This window comes from Phasianus colchicus, chromosome 1 (genome assembly GCF_987193195.1).
Source record: "Phasianus colchicus chromosome 1, bPhaCol1.hap1.1, whole genome shotgun sequence".
Lineage (NCBI taxonomy): Eukaryota > Metazoa > Chordata > Aves > Galliformes > Phasianidae > Phasianus > Phasianus colchicus.
The window spans coordinates 16,501,949-16,517,504 of NC_143436.1; the positions used below are offsets into that span (position 1 = coordinate 16,501,949).

Below are 15,556 nucleotides of genomic sequence, written 5' to 3' on the forward strand. Positions count from 1 at the left end.
ATCAGAAATGCTGACAGTAACCAATTCCTTCTTTATGACAAATTGAATGAAATGATATGGGAACGATTCCCCTTGGTTACATGAAACTCACATTATGACTCCTGTCCCTTTCTCCATGTCAGACTGCTGGCATCACCTTTGCACATTTAGGACCACTGACAGCCAATGTAAGCTGTGGGCATTGGAAAGGATATATAAAAATAATCATCTATTATTCACACCATGCCAAATGTTTACATTAGAAACACTGCTCTAAAGAACATGGAAGGCCAAAGTCCGCTCCAAAGCCCATTACGTCAATGGGAAGACTTCCATTAACTTCAACAGGCTTTGCTCTTGACTAAAACTGGGCATGCAGCCTAATTCCCCTAGTCTCTGCCAGGACTTGGCATGAAATGGCAACCCCAGCGTGAGACGTCCAGGTAGGTTTGTAAAGCCCAGTCCAGAGCCCCGTGCTACTATGACTGCAGCTATGAGTGGTCCTGTCTGCTTTAAGAGGAGCACAGCACCTGGAATACCTCGTTAGACAGCAAACATGGGTATTCACACAAGCTTTTATGTATAGGTTTATGTTTTTTTCCTAACTGATCGGTTCTGATTTTTCATGTGTAGCTACTTTAGCACATACAATCAGAACAGACGAAGGATAAGCTGTTTGAAGGTAGCTTATTTCTTCTGCGCAAAGAAGCAAACAAGTTCAATAACAACAAATGTGCTTCCCAGCTGTCCAGGGACCATGTTCGCAGCTACCTATCAACACCTGCTCATGGTGTGTTGGTGTGTTCAAACTACGAGCCAGTATACTTAAGATACTACAACACTTCACAAAGAAAAGAGTGTGGATAAAGTCCCAGCCCTAACACAGCCACCTTTACCACCACGGCTTACCAGTGTCATGGTACCTGGGGTAACCTCATGTCCTCTGGGCTGCAGCAATGCCTGGCCCTTGCAGTGAAGTTCCCTTAGCCCAAAGAGAGGCACAAAACTGCACAGGAGCGTTCAGAACTGTGGCAACAATGACAATGTATTATTAATCTACATAGTGATCTGGCCTGCAGCTGTATCACTGTAAGGCCTTTCACGGCAGATAATATTTTATAAGCTATTTTTCTCCTTGTGTGCTTCTACTCTGTTTTGTTACGTGTGCTGTGATGCTCTCACAGCAGACTGAAACATGTAAAGGGGATAAAGTGGCACAAGAGAGGTCCCAAAAATGCCTGTTCTGCCTTGTGGGGAACAATACAGCCAGGGAGGAGATGCTGGCAAGCTATTTTGGAACCTGACACTTAACACCGAGCTTTTACAGATTTATTTTTGCTTTTTCATGCTTGTTTTTGCAAGATGAGCCATCTCTTCATTCTGACAGAAGTGGGACCTGTGACACCTGGGGGTGGTGGGCAGAGGGACCCAAGGAGATCATCAATCACTGCGTGGTCCCCTTAGCAGCAGTACCAGCAGTGCACACTGAGTCAGACAGCTGAATGGGGCAAGCTGTGGGAGGGGAGACTATGCAGAAAGCAGCTGCAAGTTCCTCATGTGCTTAAGGGAAGAAAAAAAAAAAAAGCTATAGTAATTTTGGCATCATTATTATCCTATGCACTTCAGGCTTACACAATATTGAAAAAATATATATGTATTTCAGTTTGCAGTTTGAACAACTGCATGGGGGATTAGGAACAGATTGGTGCCAACTGGATTGCTCAATGCTGTACAAATTGCCATTAACTTCTCTGAAACCAGCACCTTCAAGCTGAGAATTCCGGAATGCTAATTGGGCCACTAACAGTAGAATGGGGGAATGTTTCCAGAGGGTGGGAAATAAGGCACGTTTGGTCTGCTGGCAGCAACAAGCACTGCTGAGTTCTGGCTGTGGCGAGGCTCAGACTATGTTTGGCTCTCCTAAGCACCCTCCTGCATCACTCCCTGGGCCTCAGACCCCTGGCTCCTGCCTGGGCTCTGCACACCAAAACCCACTGCTGCCCACAGCCCCTCGAGGGGACAGCCCAGGAGCCCAACCCAAGGCCGCTCCCCCTCTGATGAGGCCTCTTAACTGCAGCTGGAGAGGCTGGTTCCCACGTCATGCTAATGCCCACAGAGACTGCCCCTATTACGGCACCCATCAGACCTGTTAGGATGAAAAACCCCACATGAGATGGCTGCAGCAGATAGGGACACGGAGCGACTTGCTGGGGGCTCCACCACCCTGCATGGAGCTTGATCTCACTTCATACATAACCAAAACCATTGCCTAATGACTGTGATAATTTCTGAGCCTCTCTGAACATTAAAGAGTGATGGTTTCAATATCATTTGCATTTTCATTCTAATTAAATGTGTAGCAAAATGTCCATAGCTAAGAGGCAAGTGCTGGTTTCCCAGCCCACGGCCCAGGCCCACACCTCGCAGCTCACCACAGTGCTGGCCACGGTGGCCATTCCCTGCCCCAGGCTCACCCAGGGCTCAAACAAGTATCTTAAAGAAGCATGACAGCACCCCACAGACTGTAAACTGCGCTCACGGGACTATGGGCTGTTAATCTCCACTTAGGGCAATCTTTTGGGGAGACGATGTGCCTAGTACATTGTGTACTGTAAAGCAGGAACAGATTACAACTATTCTCAGGATGGCAAGAGTTGGGGTGGGGACTCAGGGAGTTCCAAAACAGGGGCAGCTTCTCTGCCTCAGTGCCTGCACGTGAACCGTGTATCAGTAGCCTCAAAGGGATCATTTCAGACAGTGTCAGCAGCACATAATTCATCACATTTGTTTTTCAAAATGTTTCTCTATGTTCCCACATATCATTTGCGTCGAGATTCTCTCTGCTCTGCTCCTACAAGCTTTGCTGCCGACAATGAAAGCACAGGCATGCTTCAAGCTGGATTGAGTTCAGGTTTACTATCTTGACTCAAAAACAAAGGAGAGAACTATGACAAAAGGTGATGGCCCTTTCTTCCTGATGTCATTTCTGTTTACAGCTCAGTTCTCAAGACAGTTGTTTATCAGCTGTGTCATTGATAGGAGTCAGCTACTACCCCTGTCCATGAGAACTGGACACTGCTCCCAAGGAAGGACCCAGACAAGAGTCATCCTCTCACCTCCGCCTCAAGCTGCTTCAGTTTATGCCAAAGCCCTAAATCCCGGTGGGATGCCTGACTTGGGCATGGATGTAACACGTGTGACTTAGGGGAAAGGTTTCATAGTCTTTACCACTTCTTCTTGTCTCCCTCCCAAGAACAATTAATGTTTAAGAGTTTTCTTATGGTGAACAGGTCAAAATCAGGAAGAGTGATGGAGAGCAGCACAGATGAACAGTCAGTGGTGTACTCACACTCTGTCTGCCAGGATCCAGCATAAAACATAACCTCCTGTAGCCTGAAGGATCAGGACTTCTCATTAGAAATCCCCAGAATAATGACAATACTTTCCTCAAAGAAATATCACCTTTTCCCAGTTTTTGGTTTCAAAGGCAATAGGTCTTCTTTGCATTTACTAGGTTTTAGACTGACCAGATTTGCTGATATATTTTGTTAACTGAAGCCTCCTAAATTAAGCAGAATAAGAAGCAAAAAAACAATTAAGAAACTGCAGTGAGAAATATTGGCTTGCATCATGCAAATAAGATAAACAGACAAATAAATAGGAATGCAAAGGTAAAACAGGCAAAAAACACCTACACCAAACTTCTATTTCGGGCAAGATGCACCAGGCATGGGCAATTCATACAGAAAAAAATGCCACGTATTTTGTTCTGATTCTGTGTTTATAGACAGCCCACACTATTAAAAAAAAAAACAAAAAAAAACAACAAAAAAAACCACACAAAAAAACAAAAAACCATGATGCAAAACCAAAAAATAACTGTGATTAGTTAACCAGCTACGTGGCACTGGCCGCTGGCAATGAGATCACCATGGTTTTGGTCGCATAGTCAACTGAGAAATTATTCTTGGCTCCCTGCCACTACAACTAGAACGCTGAACACTAATCAGAAAGGACAAAGCACTTGTTTCCTGTTCCTGCAGTCTTGAACCTGGAGCCGGTGTTTTTCTCCTATTGTTGCTCTCCAAAACTTTCACAAAGAGAAAAGCAGCCCCACAGACAAAACTAGAAGGCTGCCAGAGCTTGGTTCCTATTGCCTTGCGTCATCTCGGGAAGCCGATGCAGAGAAATGGCACGTCAAGTTGTGGCACATTCAGGTGGGTAACATCAGTGACTGAGACACTGCTGGGGAGCAGAAACTGCACTGATCTTCAGAAACGATACTGCAATCTCAAATGCCTATCTAATTATTCTTATTCAGCAGAGCTGTAGAAATGGATTTATAACCGTATGATTCACTTGAAGAATCAGATAAAATTTTCTGCCAGACGTTTTGTAAGACAGGGATCTTGAGTGATGCATATTTTGCATTCTAGGGCTAACACATAAGGTGACCCACCAATTTCTATGCAAAAAAGACTATCTTCAGAAACCTCATGGATGTGGCCCTGGGCACTCTGTTCTGGATGGATACAGAGGTCCCTGTCAACCTCAGGCAGCCTGTGATTCAGCTCTGTCAGGCTGTAGATGACCCAGACAAGCACTATTTGGTGAGCACGGGATGTTTAGTAGGCAAGCAAAGGCTCACCATGTAAGTTGTGCACCCAACTGGTGCATGCCCCAATTGAGCTTGTCACCTCATCAGTGCTGGGTGAATCCTGGTGCCACAGACATCACCCACAGCACAAAATTTTACACACATCCAGATAAAACTGGGCATAAGATTACCCCAGTGCTGCCATGGAAGAGGCACTTTTTGACTCCCATGGGATAAACTACTCATGGGAAAAAGAACATTGAGATTTTTCAGGGTTGTTATTTCTACAAAGTCTAATGATCTTCCCTTCATTACACTAGCACTAAAGTGCTATCATTATTTTCTACAAGAATTCTTTTTTTTTTTTAATACACTAACTACATTTTATGAAAATTATGAAGTATCAAGCCTGCACAAGATACTGCCAAAATCTAGCACCAGTAATGTTGAGCCTTAAAACAGAAATCATTCAGGGAAACATGAAAATGCTCATTCTATGAAATCTTGCAAATACTGCCTCATTGATATCAACAGATCCCAAGCATTAGGGAACGTCACGCACACAGCTTCTCCTGAGCTCCCCATCCATCCCTTGACAGGGCTCCAGGACAGCCCACGATCCCCACAGTGGGGCACAGCAGTGAGATTTTCTGAGTGTTACCGGGGTCATATTGACTTTCTATCTACATACCAAACCTCAGTGTCAGTCACTTGTGTGCACCCAATATGGGATAAATATCCCTGAGTGTGTGTAAATACTAAAAAATAAAAGATACAAAGAGGACATCAGCGCTAGAGAGTGATGAGTGCTTACATTATGGCATCAATCCACTGGTGTAGTACTTGGAAGAAAAGGGCATTTTAGGTATTTTCTAACACACCTAATTGGTCAAAATAAACCTGCTGACGTCTGAAGTGGCTATGTAAGATGGACAAACCCTACCCCGGAGGTCTGCAGCTGCTTTCGCTGCTTGAAGCATCCTGAATGTCTCACAGGTGGATTCTTGGGAAAGAATGACAGATGGTGATGGAGAGAAAGGCAAAGCAGCTGCACCACAGGCCAGAGTAGATTTATGATGTTTCTCTATGAGCATAAGAGCAGCACAGGCAGCAGTGGCACAGCATGGGGCAATGTTATTGAAAAGGACAGCAAAATTCCCATAAATAAGTGTCAGGAAGGGAGAGGGCTTTGGCATGCCCAGGTCAGAGGCAGCACAGGTGTCACCCAGCTCCAACTCTACAATTCATCACGTGGATGTCATCCCCAGTGTCAGACAGAGCAAGATGTAAGCAGAGGTGTCCCGACAGCTGGCTGCAAGATCTGCAGGAACTGTCTGGTGGAGAAAAAGCTTTTCTACCAAAAATCTGGTAATACTGTACCATGAAAACCAATATAAATTAACAGAAACACAGCCATTTCCATGAATTTTTCATTGGGAATTATTTTGGCAATCCCTACCACTCCCTCATATATATATTTTGGTGTCTACTTCTAACTCAAATCCTGTGCTGGTAAGGATGACCACGTGCAACCCTTGCTCCTAACCTCCAGTTTTCACCATCACTCTGACTTCTGTGACTGCTAAAAAGAGGCTGAGAGGCCCCTTCCACAATGCCCCTCCAGACTCACACTAGAGAAGCCAACTTTTGCTGCTTCTCTTTCTCCCTTTCTGCCATCCCAGCCAAAACGAACAGCTGCACTGCCCTAACAAAATGGTGGGAGGGGGAGCGAGATGCTACGTGCAGGACAGTTATGCAGGTGTACTGCACTTGGCAGTGAAGGGGAAGCAAACTCCAACAACATGTTTTGAGTGAGTGGGAAAGCCCACATAATTAGAGTGCATTTAGCCAGACTGTAGCCTTGATGACCTCTAACTTACTTTAACTTCATTATAATAAAATTTAAAAACATTCAAAGGGCTTCCCCAGTTGAACGTATCTTCAATTTCAATTCCATACAAAACAGTAATACTTTCTAATTAAGAATGGACATTTACATAATTAAATTTCTTTAATTTCAAAAGATGTTCAAGCTTGAAGTAATATATTCTAGCCCAGAAAACATTACTGATTTGTCTCTGCCTCTTTCTCAGAGGCCTGTTTGCCCAACAAGACATTTCATAGCCTCCCCTTACTCAAATCCAGCTGACGTTCCCGCACCACAACTGCTGCTGGCTCTGTGTTTCCCAGTTAAACCCTCCTGCAGCCATCTCTGAGCCAGGATCCTATGGGCAGGAAGCTGTGCTGCGACACCTGGCTCCCATGTTGGGCATGTACCCTTGGAAAACGCTCCAGCCCTGTAAAATGACCTCTCCTGACTCTGTTGGCTGATGACAACTCCTGCACTGTTATTCCTACAGATGTAACCTGAGGCTTCAGAAAAGGCTGTAACAGGTGGTTGAGTCCAAGTCACTGCCCAAAAAGAGGAAACACTTTACTACTATCTGCGTACTATATCAAACCATTTTTTTCCTTACATCCATGCTTACATCTAATTTATTTATTTATTGGTACGGGTCCGAGGCCAACTGGTAGGACAATGCAATTTTTTAAGAGATAATATCATTCAGCATCTGCTGAAATATACTGCCTGGATGTATGGGACGCTTTGGAAGCAGTGGAATCATGGGGCCTTTGTAGCTCACAGCCCTGTAGCTGTGAGCACATTGCATACCTTTGTTCCAAAGTGTTTCAATTTTCCAGTTCAGTAATAATATTTCCGTAACAACTATAAAAGCACTGATGGAGGAGGTGCCAAAGAGACTATTGTGCTCAATCTTTGCCTCCCACAAAGTGACTGCCCTGCCCAGAAACCCCCTGGTTTGCTGTGGGTACTTGATGTGCCCACATGTACGAGTAGCCAGAATCCATCCAAATCATTTTAAAAAGACTGAACTGCGAGGGATGTTAAGACCTGAGAACCCACCTCTTAATACGCCATTGCTCTAATTTCTCTTCTTAAAGCATTTGCACCAGTAATCAGAGGTGATCGCTGAGCTCCATCCTGCACCTCTAATTAAAGTCTGTCTCTGAAAGCCCTGTCTAGAGGCTAATCCCTCTCCACTCAGCTGCTAGATTTTCAAAGCAGAGTAAGGAGACAGATGTACGTTTTGGGACGTGAACGGAGCCCTGTCTGGTGTCCCAAGCTGTGACAAAGCATCTACTAATGCTGAAGCCAGCTAATTCACATGCAAATAGTCAGCAGTAAGCAAAGAAGTGGGGCAGAGATGCACAACCAGGGGAAAAACAACCAAAAGAGATGAGAAAATTAATCATTCAGTGGCAGCTGTGCGTTATGTGTGTTCCATGCTACCAGTTTGGACCCAGATCCCTTCTAGCCCTTGTTCGATCACATGCAGGGAGACTTGCAGAGCTCTCCAGGAAGAAAACAGGTTCTGCAGGAAGCCGTCCCTACAGCAGCTCACAGGATATAGGAAAGAAGGGAGAACTGGCACAACAACAAAAGCAAATGTAGTCCACCAACAGTTGTGCAGTGCCGCACATGATCCTCATGAGGCAGTGTCTGTGCTGGAGAGCTCAGGCCCCACTGTAGGCATGGTGCAGTGTCATTTCTGCTCCATTATAGAATCCCCACTGCAGGATGATGTTCACTCTTCAGCCTCCACTTGCAATGCATTGTCACTTACCCTCTGCTTTGCTAACATGGTGGGGCTCAACTTTCCAACATCAGATTTCCACTGTGCACTTAGTCTCCTCTCTTTTATCTACACCTTTTTCCACCTCTCCAAGACAAAAAGCCATAAAATCACGGAAACACTAAAAGTTGGAGAAGACCACTAAGATCATCTATTCAACCACAGCATACCACTACCACGTCCATGGTTTAGTAAACCACATCCCTCAGTACCACATCTCCACATTTCTTGAACACCTCCATGGACAGTGACTGCACCACCTCCCTGGGCAGCCTGTGCCAATGCCTCACCATTCTTTCTCAGAAGAAATTGTTCCTAATATCCAATCCAATCTTCCCCTGACACAACTTGAAGCCATTAACCCTCATCCTATTTCTGCGATCTCAGAGAAAATTATGCCAACCCCCACCTCCCTGCAACCTCTTCTGAGGCAGTTGTAGAGAGCTAGAAGTCCTTCTTTCTGCTCCCTCTGCAAACCTTTCTCTTCCACAACCCTTCAGAAAACTGCCTTTCTTTATGGGCAGGTGAGACTAGATTAGGCACAAGCACCTTCAGGTATGCTTCACCGATGCTTTTTTCACACACTCGTGGATGAGAATGGGTCCCAATTATAAATGTCCATGTGAAAGTACACATGGCTGACTGTTCACCTCGATCCCAGGCAGGGACTGCTGGGTCCATCTGGCCAAACCCCTACTCACTCAGGGACACCCAGAGCAGGAGGCCCAGAGCCATTGCCAGAACAAATCTAACAAACATTTCCCATGTCTATTCTCCAGCCTCAAGAGCTGTGTTTGTACATCTTTGCTTTGGGTCTCAAGAGGCTGCTTTTGTCTGCCTGGAGCTAGGATGGGGTTCATACGATAAACATGATGGACAGAAAATAACATCAGCAATACAGAGGAATTTTCTGAGTCACTATTTCCAGGTGAAAAATATTGGGACAACCAGAAGGCAAGTCAGCACTTAATGGGATCAGCCAGGAGCCGTGAGACCACAAACAATGAGGGGAAGAGTTTGGGATGCGCTGGTACCTGCATGGATGCAGGAGTGCTGCTGAAAGGGATGGCAGAGCTCAAGGGTGCTCACTGCGATGAAAGGTTAGTACTATGATTAGACAGTCTTAAGCAAAGAGGGTGCTAACCTCCCTATGTTCACAGCTGACAATTCAGAAGAGCTTCGAGATAAGTGGTAAAAAGTAAGAGAAGCAGCTTTCCCTTGGCTCGGAGGTCTCACCACTGGCTCCAACATAAAACAGAAGACAAATTAACTGCTTTTCCTACTTCCTAAACATATGTATTACACTTCTCAATGTTACAGTGCAATACACGTGACACAAAGCTAAGCTGCACGCCATGTGCTGATGGCTGGTGCTTTCCCTTTGCTGCCAGCAGCTCCTCAGCACATAAACACCTTCCTCACACACACACCCCACTCATGTCTGTACAGTGTGGGTTTTCTGCAAGCACGGGAGAACAGCTGAATGTGTGACTCTGCAATTCCAGCTCTGTGGTAGCACTTTCCATGGCTTAAATCCTCAGTATTGCAACTAAAGAGGTGCAATGGAAGCAGTCGGTGGCAGCTACATTAATGGACACATACAACGTAGAGGGGATGGGAAACAAGGAAGTTACGGTAAAAACGTCAATAAATCATGCAATTTGTGACCTTGGCAACACCACTAAACAGAGAACAATGATTCTTGGACTGGCGATGAGGAGAGAGAATAGAAAAGGAGGCACAGGGGTGATGCAATGCTGGAAGCACAGACGTTGCTAATGGAAGAAATACGATAACACAGAAAAGGGAGGAGGTAAACACGGGAGTGAATAACTGAGATGAACACTAAACAACTGAAGTTAGACTCCTGGAAGAAATCCCAGCACAGAATAAACTTGTTCAGCACTTCACACTGTGCATGGAGATAGGGCATTTTATGTCACTGCATGCTCATTTTCTGTGCAACAGTTCTGTAATACAAATGATAGCATCTCATGACAAAATGCAAGAAAACCTTTAATTCTAGTAACATTGCTACCTGCACAACTGTGACAGGTTGCAAGTTAACCCAACACAAGTGTCACTGGCTTAAGTTTTCTTACACAGAATACTTAGTGATTTCAATATTACATGGTATAATCTGCAGATGTTAAAACTCTGTTTATTTGAATTTTTTAAAAAAAACTTCAAGTCCACCTGGCCTCTAGCAATGACCAGAGCACACTGAACTTGCCCAGCTGCTGTGTGTGAGAAGTAATTGCTACTGGCAGCAGGCAGCATGTAGGCTTTGCTCTGGGCATTGAATGAGCTCTTCCTGAGAATGCACATCCAAAATTTCCAGTTGGGGCTGCACGCTGAGAGTGGGTTTCATGTGACATGGGAAGGAGGAGAGCTTTTCCTGCTGATAGCACAGATTTACGCTCCTGTATTTGTTACATGCTGGCTGGTTTCAGAAATGTGTATGTCCGTACATAGCCCACAACAAAAAAATTGGAGGTACCAATTTATGTTTGGGGATTTTAGAGCTGAGAAGCATTTCAGTTCTTGATAGCTTTGTTACAAAGATACAAAGGGGATCATGAAACCAAATCCAGGAACATCCAACCCTCTAGTTAATCCAGGTAATACGTTGATAAAAGTGAAACATAGAGATTACTCTGAAAAGAATAACTAATTAATTTTTTTCTGATTCCTGTCTGAAGTCACCTCTTGAGCCACGTGATTTCAGACTCCAATCTGTATGTTACCAGTAGGGGCTTTTTTCAAGCTAGCAATCCAGCACTCTACTCTTTGCAGAGGAAAGATGGGGTTTTTTTGGGTTTTTTTTTCCCTTGAAACAAACCCCAACCAGCCAAAATACTCTACCAAGTTCCACGCACCCAGCCCACACCAGCTTTGCATCCCCCAGCCCTCAACACTGCACTGCACTGGTGCGGCCCTATCCTCATCCTTCAGGCTCAAAAGGAAGTCTCCCATCATCCTACTCCTGCCCACCAAGCTCGAGAGCCTGCTCTTCTTGATGCTACTGAAAACAAAATGACAACTGCTGGCGGAGCTAGAAAGTGTTCAAAGGCTACTCTTCCTCCTTGCAGAGTGAGGAGCTGAAAGGCAACATGCGTGAGAGTCCCTTTGATAAGAGGCCAAGAACTGACACTAACAAGATAATCAGGGGCTTCAAACCAGGCATGCACATCTGGGATGACTATCTGCTGCTTCCATCTGACAGGAGAATAATCCTATTAATATGAGTTCTTTGACACTATGTTGAGTGGCATAGCAAAAGTCAAAGATTAGAAGTGTTTAACTTGGCTTCCCTCTGGCTTTCACTGGTGTCTCAAACACGGACTCATGAAGCGAGGGGGGGAGAATTTTGCACTGAGCCTTTTCCTCATGGCTATGTTCAGTCCCAGCTTGATCCCTCTGGGACCTTTTGCACTAAAATTCCACTACGGGGAAATAAGAGCCTCTCAGACACAGCTGTGGGACTTTACATGGGCCTTTCAAAATCTGGTGTCAGCACGCTGATCCCACAGGGCCATGCTCACACCACATGCTGTAGCACTTTCCTCCACATCCCGCAGGGTACAAGGTACTGCAGCCAGGTGAAGATGGTGCCAAAGGCATGACACAACACCTCCTCCCTAGGGTTACACAGAGCAGAATGCCATAGCTTTGTGGACACCCTATTTGTGTGTGTCCAGTGGCAGTCATGGAACCAGCTGGCATGGCAGCCTCTCGGGCAGTGGTGGGTTGTCCAACACAACTAGAGGAATCAGAATGGCTTCGGTTGGAAGGGACCTTAAAAACCATCCAGTTCCAATCCTCCTACAGTGGGTAGGAGTATACTAGAAGAGGTATGTGCCCTATCTGTCCCTGTCTCACAGGCACAAGGAGGAAGGCAAATGACCTCTGAAGAGCAGACTAGGCCAGCTGGGAAGTAAGCTAACCCAGAGGTATGAGCAGCTGTTGTTCCTAGATGTCCACAGGATCCAGCTTCCCCCACTTTTGCCATGTTCTTGTCTTCTTATCGACAGGCCTGAACCACAACTTTGCAGCCCAACACTGTCAGTGTTAGAGAAGCCCAACTCTAGGGCTTTTCTTGGCTAACCCCTGCTTTCCTTCTCACAAAGTCAGTTAACTGTAGATCTGAACACACAAGATCATGGGAGAAAAACTGAATCCAGACAAGTCCTTGTCTCAGCCCCAGGTCTTTCAACTGCTTCCCTGATCTGTTTTCTCTGACTCCTCCGCCTTCATTTTTTCTCACCAGTCTGCTGTGGGTAATGAAGAGCGAATATGCATTTTGCCTCTAGCAAGAGTTTTTAGTTCAAATCAGTTGCCTCTGACTGGAGTAGATGACATCTGATACAAGAACCCACAGCATACTGAAAGAAGAAGAACCATAGGGCTAATTTGACATCCACTTCAAGAAGAGGCCATACCCTGACCATTAGTTGCTTGGAACAGTGAGGGTGCTTTGACCTGCTGCTGTCCTGAAAAGAACAAGACCATACACATGCGTACAGCCACGACAAAGGCTGGTTGAGGGCCTAAGACTCTGCATGTGCTGCTGGGGACAACCAGTGGTCTCCACCCGAACGTAGGGGAGGAGTCGGTCCCACAGGACACCACACTGCCACTCCTAGGACTGCTGGGTGTTCAAGTGAAAGCAGCTCAGTGAAAACCCCCAGCAATTAGAGATCCACAGCTCTCAGTACAAGAAAACCAACTACCGCACCGCTTAAACGTAGCACATGTACATACATGAAAATACTAAAATGGAGCTTCAAAAGGTAGGTTGGGAAGAGAAGGAGGTGCTTGGAAGGCTGAACCCTGCCCAGAGAAGGAGCCTACAGCAGTTTTTGTCTCAACACCTTTGCCAATTGCCTTTCATAAACAATGTTCGGGAGAAAAAGCAAATGTCAACAATTGCAGTCTATTACATGATCCACAACCTATTTGTAAACTGACTCCATTTCTTAATGATATTTGCCTTTAGATGGTAAGAACCATACAAAAAATTGGTATCTTTTGTGGAGTTCTAAGTGAGCAAATTACTGGCTTCCTGAGCCTTCCCAACCTCTCAGAGACTCCTGGCATAACTTCATTCACAGAAGAGCACAGAAAAATAACATGTTTGTGAGAAAGAATTCATACGCTCTCTTATTCCTATATTGGCTCAAACCAGAGCAAACAGCCCAAGTAAAGCCCCAGTGTGCACAACACGCCCTCCAACAGCACTGAAGAGAATTGGAAGGGCTAACCTGTATGGACTAGCACTTGGAAGGTCTTAACCACATTTCTAGAGCATGCTGTGGGAAGCACACTGATCTGTCTGCACCACACTAGCAGGCGTCAGCTCAGGGGTCGGCAGCTGTTCTAGGCTGGCATGCCAGTTTTTTTTTTCTTCCTTGGATTAGAGGCTGAATTTGCCAAGAGAAACTAAGCATGCTCTTGGAGAAGCTGCTTCTGAAAGGAGCAGTGCAGTAGAACCCCTGATCAGTGATTGACAGACCTTATTGATCCTGCTCCTCACAGACCTTCCTGACCATTGCCCTCTCTTTGTTTTGCCTTACATGTAGTGGATTTCAAGTGTTATTTTACAAGACACAGAGAATTAACAAACATAAACTGCTCATGTTGCTCAGTGAAAGACTTCTTAAAAGCAAAGTTAAATAACTAAAATTTAAAAACTAGTCATGAGCTGGACTTCTGCACTGAATTAAAGTTCAGTTGATGTACTAAGGAATAATAAATTGTATAAAATAATACCTTAATGGAACAGCAATTAGGCAATGTAAACAATAAAAAGAGACACCAAACACATTGTAACTGGAGACAGGCACCCTGATGGAACCTTTCCCTGACTAAGGTCTGTCTCATTTCTCAGCCCAACCTATTTGTCTGATCATCACAGCTGTACAGTTTATAGCATCACATTTAAAAAAAAAAAAAAAAAAAAAAAAAAACGGATTAAAACAGATGAAAGAGCTTGCAGGGTTTTTTTGGTGTACTGGTCTATTTTTTATTTTTTTTTTTGGTGTAAAGTGAATTATGCAGTTACAATTAGGAAGCACGAAGAAATGCCACATCTGCCACCTCATCCCGCTGCAGGTTGCTGAGCACAGTCAGCAAACACCAATTACAGCCCTTCCAGATAAGGTTTGCAGAAGCAATGTCCACATTTTTGGGGCCACCTGACTTCTTTGAGCACAGACATGGAATCCTAAGAGCAAACATTACGCTGATGCTACATTTTCTACAGAGCGTCACAGGGCCTCAGTGCTATTCTGCTGACCATTGCTAGACACCGAGTACCCTAATATAGGCTTCAAACCACATTTGGTTCTGCCAATGAACCAAATGCTGCAGATCCTTTCCAGCACAAGGATGGAAAGGACAGCTAAGCAGATAGAGAAGAACACTGCTTACTGGGATTTTCAGCTGGTGTGGGGGCGATCTGCAACTGAAGTTGGTGTAGAGCTGAGAGTCCAATTTGCAGAGATCTGAGGTACACAAAACTTCCTACTGAAGAATACGAGGCAAGCTCATATGGTAAAAGAAATAAAAGTCATTGCAGTGTCTTGTATCCCACTGTGTGATTTCAAAAAAGCTGGAGGAGGTCTACCTAAATTCCAAGCCCAATTCAATTTGCAGCTGAATTGATACATTCAGATCTCCTCAAGTGACTTTTTCCCAGAATGATACCCCTCTCCGCATTAAAAATCTGAAGATGCAGGTTTACAAGATTTTTTTAATGCCATGGAAATCCTACTTTCTGTACTGTAAACCACTCAGTCTTGTTGCAACCTGTTTGAGGTGCATCTCTCCTTGCTTGGGGAGCAGTCGTTAGCACATACCAAACACAGGGCTGGTGACTAAACAGCACCAGAACATGTATCTTCAGGGTACTGGGGCAATATAGCTAGCATCACTCTAAAGAAACCAAGACACCATCAGAAATCTGTGCTGAGTAGCTAGCTTGTAGGGGAGCCAAACAGCATTAGTTTCTTCTGAACCCTCTCCTTTAGAAGCGCACTGCAAGTTTGGGAGGATGACGACGCACAGCCTGGCTGCCCAAAGCTCTTGGCCTCCATCATCACTGGCCCTGATGAGCTCATGGAGTGACCCCAGACGTGTCTGCAGACGAACTGTCAGGATCTCTATTTCCATCAGGTACAGGGCAGTTTTTTCCTTTGCTCTGTACGTGGCAAATGTCCCTTTCAGTAAAGTCTTTGTTTGGGAAGGGTGGAGACATTTGTTTTTACAGTCCTTGCACAGACTATTTAAAAAACACAGCTTTCTTGTGCTGTGTTGTGTAAAT

At 45.0% G+C, this 15,556-nt stretch overlaps 1 protein-coding gene across 1 annotated transcript in view; it reads right to left on the reverse strand.

Moving 5' to 3' along the window:
• Window positions 1-15,556, reverse strand: part of CELSR1 (cadherin EGF LAG seven-pass G-type receptor 1) — a 158,637-nt gene that overhangs the window by 99,805 nt on the left and 43,276 nt on the right. The gene's annotated exons all lie outside the window — the stretch shown is intronic.